Raw genomic sequence first — 6392 nt, 5'->3', positions numbered from 1 at the left:
AGGAAAGGTTTTCTAAAGAGAAAAGACTAAATAACTTTCCTTAGCACACACCATGAGCCCACCAGGGCATTTCGAATTATCTCATTTCATCATCACAGTAATCCCGCGGGGGACAGGATGAGCTCCCCCTCCCCCTTTGCAAGAGGAGGGGTCCAGGATGCAGAGGGATGACACAAATTTCCAAAGGTGTCATTGTCATGAGTGGCAGAGCCAGGACTGGAATCCAGGAGTGCACAATTACCAATTCTGTGCTGCAATGTCTAAGACCATTTTCAGGAGGGGAAGAAAACCCACAAAACACAACTCATGTATGATTCTAGAATGCTAGATTTGAAAGGGGCTGTATTCCCTAACCAGATCATTAAGATGAGAACAAGACAGTGAATTCTGATCCTCCCTTAACTTCCAGATCTCTGACGGGTGTTCTCCAACGGGCAAGGCTTAGGACACCAGCCTCTAAGATGTATCGATTCCTGACAACATAAATCTTTCTTTTCTTCTTTCTTGTTCTTTTTGTTAATTTTCATGCAAACATCCAGGCAAAGACCAGGAGGTAAAAAATAAAGAACATATTTTCATTTCTTTTCCCCTCTGTTTCCCAAGTCTAATTTCATAAGAGTGAGAAGGACAAGACCAGAGCCTTATGTAAACACTGGGTTCCTCTCAGATTTTTATTGACATGAATTTATGAGGGAATCATGGAGGAGAACCTACAGGATAACATTATTCCAGCCAAGATGCTGTCTGCTTAGTGCTGGGTGGGAACACATGAGCACCGGGGGTATTTTCCTTGAAGCACTTTCAATTCTAGACAGGACAGAATCAAGCACAAAAAGAAGATATTGTATTCCTCCATCCTGTGCTAACTTGGGGTTCAAACCTTGGTCTCTTTATCCTACCAGAGACAGAGTTTTGTCCCTGAAATGAAAGCTTTTCTCAGAGAAATCTGAACTTCCCTCAATGGAAGGTCTTTTTCATAGTGGGTTCTAGTTTGTTCCCTATAAATTCCAATAAGGGACTAGCCCTGCCCGCTGGAAGCCCAGAGCGGGAGCTTTCTCGCCTGGAAGGCCCGTTGAGTATTGGTACATGCCTGGCGTTTCTGCCAAAGGGCGTCTACGCTTGCCTGGGAGTGTGGCAGGGAGTGGGCCTTACCTGGGGAGGAATCCCAGCTTCACTCCTCACCCGCGGTGGGAACTAGGGCTGATCCCTCAACTCTTCTGGCTCGATTTCCTCATCTGTAAAATCGCGATTCGCTTTTCCTCTCCCTGTCCTTCAAGAGTCAGGGAAGGTATCTTAACTCATTTCTGGGCCAATCTAAGGTTGTTGGAATAATTCAGAAAAAAAATCAAACAAAGATTCTTCTATTAGTACCGTGTAAGACTATATCCTTAGCCACTGAAAAATTGGCTAGAGGCTGGCTCAGAGCCCGAGAGGCAGCAGGTGAGAACGCATTATTATAAAACACTCCGAAACCCCAAAGCCCAGGTTCAAATCCCAGCTCCATCACCTGCCTGTTATGTGACCTTTGGCAAATGACCTGACCTCTCTGTGCTGTAGTTTCCTCACCTATAAATGGGAATAATGATAGTGATGATCTCATCTATGAGTTAATTCATGCAAAGTGCTTAGAACAGCCCTAATAATACAGACTCCATAGACATTGGCAGTTGGCTGTTATTATTATTTTTCCCACAGCTGCTCAGGGGAGGTTAGGGCCCCGCCCTCATCATATTCCCTCCAGGCAATAGCCACGTCCAGAAAACACGGCTGCTTCTGTGGCCAGCGCCCAGAGGGGCGGGGCAACCACTCCTGCTGCCCCCATAGAGTTCTAAGACTCACGCTCTTCCATGCTCCTCCCCGCGTGCAGCCCACGAGACAGAGTTCTAATGAACCAATGGTGAATTGGAAAACAACTCTTTCGAAACCAGTGAGTGCTGCCAGGATCCAGCCTCCACCTCCCAGCTGTGCTTATGGTGCTACCCTAGGCTCAGACAAAACATCAATGACGTGAGGCGACCAACCACTTGCTCCGCAGGAAAGATGTTGTTGGACTGGATCTGCGATCCCTTCAGCGCTAACTCAGGACACCTGAACTTGGTATATTTCTAGAGCATCCAGCAGTTCTGGGCTAGACACAGCTTTCATTCAAGCAGATCTGGTTTACCGAGCTCCTCCCGTACACCAGGTCTTATGTTAGCTTCTTTACATATTTAGTTCTCTCGACAGCCTGGGCTGAGTGTTCCAGAAGCAGCTATTGGGCACACGTGGCCCTCATGTAGAATGGTGGTTAGGCTGGTAGGTTCTGGAATCGGTCTGCTTGGCTGAACTGTGGCTCTACCGCTAACTGCTCAATGACCAGGTCCCACCGACTTCCCCTCTTAAGCCTCAGCTTTCTCATTGGTGAAATGGAGGTCATAACGGTGTCGAGTGTGAAATAGGAAAATCCACGTGGAATGCTTGGCATACACAGGGAATTCCATAACGTCAATAAATACCAGCTCCCAGATGCCAGGGTGGCCCGAGCCCTGGGGATAGAGGTGACAGAGGCGAAGTGCCCAGCTCTGAGACGAGTGTGGTCTCGGGGAAAGATGAGGAAGTGAGCCTAGACCATTGGACGTCTTGGCCTCCCTTCACAGAGGAGGCCATTGCGGCCCAACAAGGCTCAGTGACTTGCCCAAGACCCCTCTGCTGCAACACCAAGGGGAGATCCGAGGACCCCTCTTGTTTTGCTTTAGGTTGACCTGGTCTTGTCCCCGCATCACACATATTCTCCACCTGCTAAGGCCCTCCCTTACCCTAGAGCGGGTATCACACTTGCAGAATCCCATTGGGGAGACCCTGCCTGGTTGAAGGAGGTATGCTTCCCCCTCCACCATCTTTGAGTCTGGGTGAGACCTCAGGGTGTGCTCACGGACAGGCGCAGCCTTGGCCTTGGTGGATCTGTCTTTGTCTGCAGGCCTTTTGTTTTGCGCCCTCTAGTGGGGTGGGAGCCAAGAACTCCATTGTTGGGGTGGAGCTGGGGAGGCACCATGGGGAGGAAGCTGATGGGAGTCGGGGAGGAAGCTGATGGGAGTCAGGGAGGCCGGCCCTGTGTGGAAGCTTGAGGGATGTAGGGGGAGAGTCTCTAGTGTGTGCTGCTGCCTGGGCCATAGCAACCCCACTGCAGCCACCTTCACAAGGACCTGTGGCCCCTGAGTTACTCAGGGATGCTTGGTTTTAGAAGGGATACCCAGAAAGTGAAACCGAGCAGGACCCTGTGGGGCTCCTGGGCACAGATGCCTTTCTGTCCCCCGTTTCTTGTCTGTAAGGAATAGACTCCAGCCTCCATGACCTTCCCTGCATTCCAAAGGACAGATTAGGACAGTTGCTCGTTAGGGAAGGGAGAGGATGCAGAGACAAGGGAGGAAAGAAACAATAGTGCAGCGTCCTGGTTCTCCCTCAATGGATGTACATAACAATATATTTGAGCTCTTTATACAGCTAAAACCCCCAACAGATAAAAGAGGTCAGCATTCTTCATTCCAGATTAAAGGAACCAGGGAAGCTCTTCAAGAAGACCACCAGAAGCCAGATTAAAGGAGCCAGAGAAACTCATCAAGAGATCTCCCGTGACCAGATTAAGGGAGTGCAGGCCCTGCACACACCCTAATTTTATCAGCAACCCCACCCTTGAACTATTGCTATAGAACTCCTCTCCATATGCTCCTGGGTTCGGACACAGTTTTTCAGGGCAGGAGCCCGCTGTCGCCCCCTTTGTCTGGAAAAGCAATAAAGCTGTTCTTTCCTACATCGCCCAAAACTCTGTCTCTGAGATTCGACTTGGCACCAGTGCACAGAGGCCGAGTTTTCAGCATCAAAAGGTGGGGACAGGGGCTGACATCGGGGCTCCTGCAAACTCCTTCAGAGTTTACCAACCAGTGAGTACATCAACTCTTCCTTGCAAATGCGCTCGCGTCCAGCCTTCCTCTGCCCCCCTGGTTCTCTGCAGGTCAGGATGTTTGGGGGACTGGCCCCTCCTTCCCCTCCCTGCACTACCTCCATGCAGGCTGAACCCTGGGGTGGAGCATTTGCCAGAAGGAGCTAATTCCGACACCAGCTCTAATTTCTAGGAGTGCAGAGCCTTGGGCTGATTTCCTAATTGCTCTGTTTCAGTGACCCCATCGATAAAATGGGAATAAGAAGAGCATCCCCGAGACATGCTTCTGAAGGTGAAGAAACAAAAACAGCTGGAATCTATTCCCAAGCAGTGACCTAAGGGCTTCTGCGGAAGGAAATCATTTCATCCTGACCACACTCTCCGAGGTCCATAGCAATGGTTGCCACCTTTTACAGAAGCAAGTCCCGGGGAGCTTAGGAGAATTTCAGTGGCCGTGGAGTGGAAGTGAGTAAAAGGGTGAGGTAGCTGGGAGCTGAACGGGAAGGAGCAGGTGCTGAGTCTGGGTCCTAACTTGAGGCAGGACGGAGGAGGGCAGGCAGGTCTGCGTTTAAATTCAACCACTGCAGCTAGAAGGGCACTGAGACCTTGATGCTGAAAACTCGGCCTCTGTGCTTTGGTGCTGAATCAAATCTCAGAGACAGAGTTTTGGGTGAAGTAGAAGAAAATAGCTTTACTGTTTTGCCAGGCAAAGGGGGACACAGCGGGCTCCTGCCCTGAAAAACTGTGTCCCGACCCGGGAGGATTTGGTGAGGAGTTTTATAGCGATAGTTCAAGGGTGGGTTTGCTGATAAGATTAGGGTGTGTGTAGGGCCTGCACTCCTTTAATCTGGTCTCAGGTAACCTCTTTTTAAAATTTATTTATCTATCTTATTTATTTATTTTTGGCTGCGTTGGGTCTTCGTCATGGTACGCATGCTTCTCATTGCGGTGGCTTCTCTTGTTGCGGAGCACAGGCTCTAGGTGCGTGGGCTTTAGTAGTTGTGGCACACGGGTTCAGTAGTTGTGGCTCGCGAGCTCTAGAGTGCGGGCTCAGTAGTTGTGGAGCACGGGCTTAGTTGCTCTGCAGCATGTGGGGTCTTCCCGGACCGGGGACTGAAGCCGTGTACCTGGCATTGGCAGGCGGATTCTTAATCACTGCAGCACCAGGGAAGTCCCTCGCTTAATCTCTTGATAAGTTTCTCTGTTTCCTTTAATCTGGCCTCAGGTGGTCTTCTCTGGAATGGAGAAAGCTGACATCTTCCATTTGTTGGGTTTTAGTTCTGTAAAGAGCTTAAAGATATTGTCATGTGTATCCTTGAGGGGGAACCAGGACCTGTCCCAAGGCTGCGCTACTGTTCCTTGGCCACTCCTCCCTTGCCTCTGCATCCCCTCCCTTCCCTGATTAGCATCTGTTTGAACCTGCCCTTTGGAACTCAGGGAAGCTCTTGGAGGCTGAACAGAAAGGTTCCTGGGCACGGGAGCCGCTCAGTTTCAATCTCTGTATCCCAAGCTCCCCATTCTGGCCAGCAAAATGGAGGCTTGAAGGGTTTCAAGCAAGGTGATGACTTAATCCATCAAATGTGGCTAACGGTGCCCCACTGAGGAGGCTGGCGTGAGAATTCATGCCAAAGCCCCTGCATGGCTCCTGGGCCTTGGTAAGCACTTCTTAGAGGTCAGGCTCCCTCCACGGACATATTTGTCTTCCCAAGTCCGTTTGCAAAGGGGAAAGACCTCCCTTCCTTTTAGACCCCCAGGTGTTCCCGGGCCGGGGGAGAGATGAGCAATGCTCAGGATAGTCTCAAAGCCTGGGGATCTGGGAGATGCCTGCCCGAGGCCAGGGCCTGTGGGAAGAGAAGGAGAACAGAAACAGCCTGGGGAAACAAACACACAAACAAACCTACAAACAAGGGCTGTGTTTGTTACGAAAGAGAAAGGGCCCATTCAGCTCTTGGCCCTGGGCGCCCTGTGCTTCCTCCAGGCCTGGAGCTCGGGGCAGTGTGCTCACAGTTATCCTGGGGCCTGGCTTCCCCAAAGCCACCTGTGACCCCCGGCTGCAGTGCAGGATGGGCTCTGGGGCTGCGGCCTGCCTGACACATCCCGGAGTCTGTGAGGGTGAAGGCAGCTTTCCTTTCCCCGAACGCTCCTGGGTTGGCTCGTCTGAGAGGCCTAGGCATCTCGGCCCGGCCACACGGCCTGGGTGGGTCTCCCTTTCTCTTCCCCTTTCCCCTGCTCTGCTTCGTCATCATCTCTGAAGCTCCAGGGGCAAACAGTAGAGAGAATTATTCCAGCCATCTTAGGGAAAAAGGGGAAAAGGAAAGTGCTATTTATTGAGCACCTACCATCTGCCAGGCACTCAGCTAAGCCATCATCTACTGCTCCTGGCGGAGAAGGAACTGAAGCTCAGAGGACTGAAGAGGCTGGATCTGACTGACAGTGCACTCTCTTTCCAGCGCAAAATCTACCTCATGGGGCTGTG

The sequence above is a fragment of the Globicephala melas genome, chromosome 17, assembly GCF_963455315.2.
Source record: "Globicephala melas chromosome 17, mGloMel1.2, whole genome shotgun sequence".
NCBI lineage: Eukaryota > Metazoa > Chordata > Mammalia > Artiodactyla > Delphinidae > Globicephala > Globicephala melas.
This window is presented reverse-complemented; position numbering follows the sequence as displayed.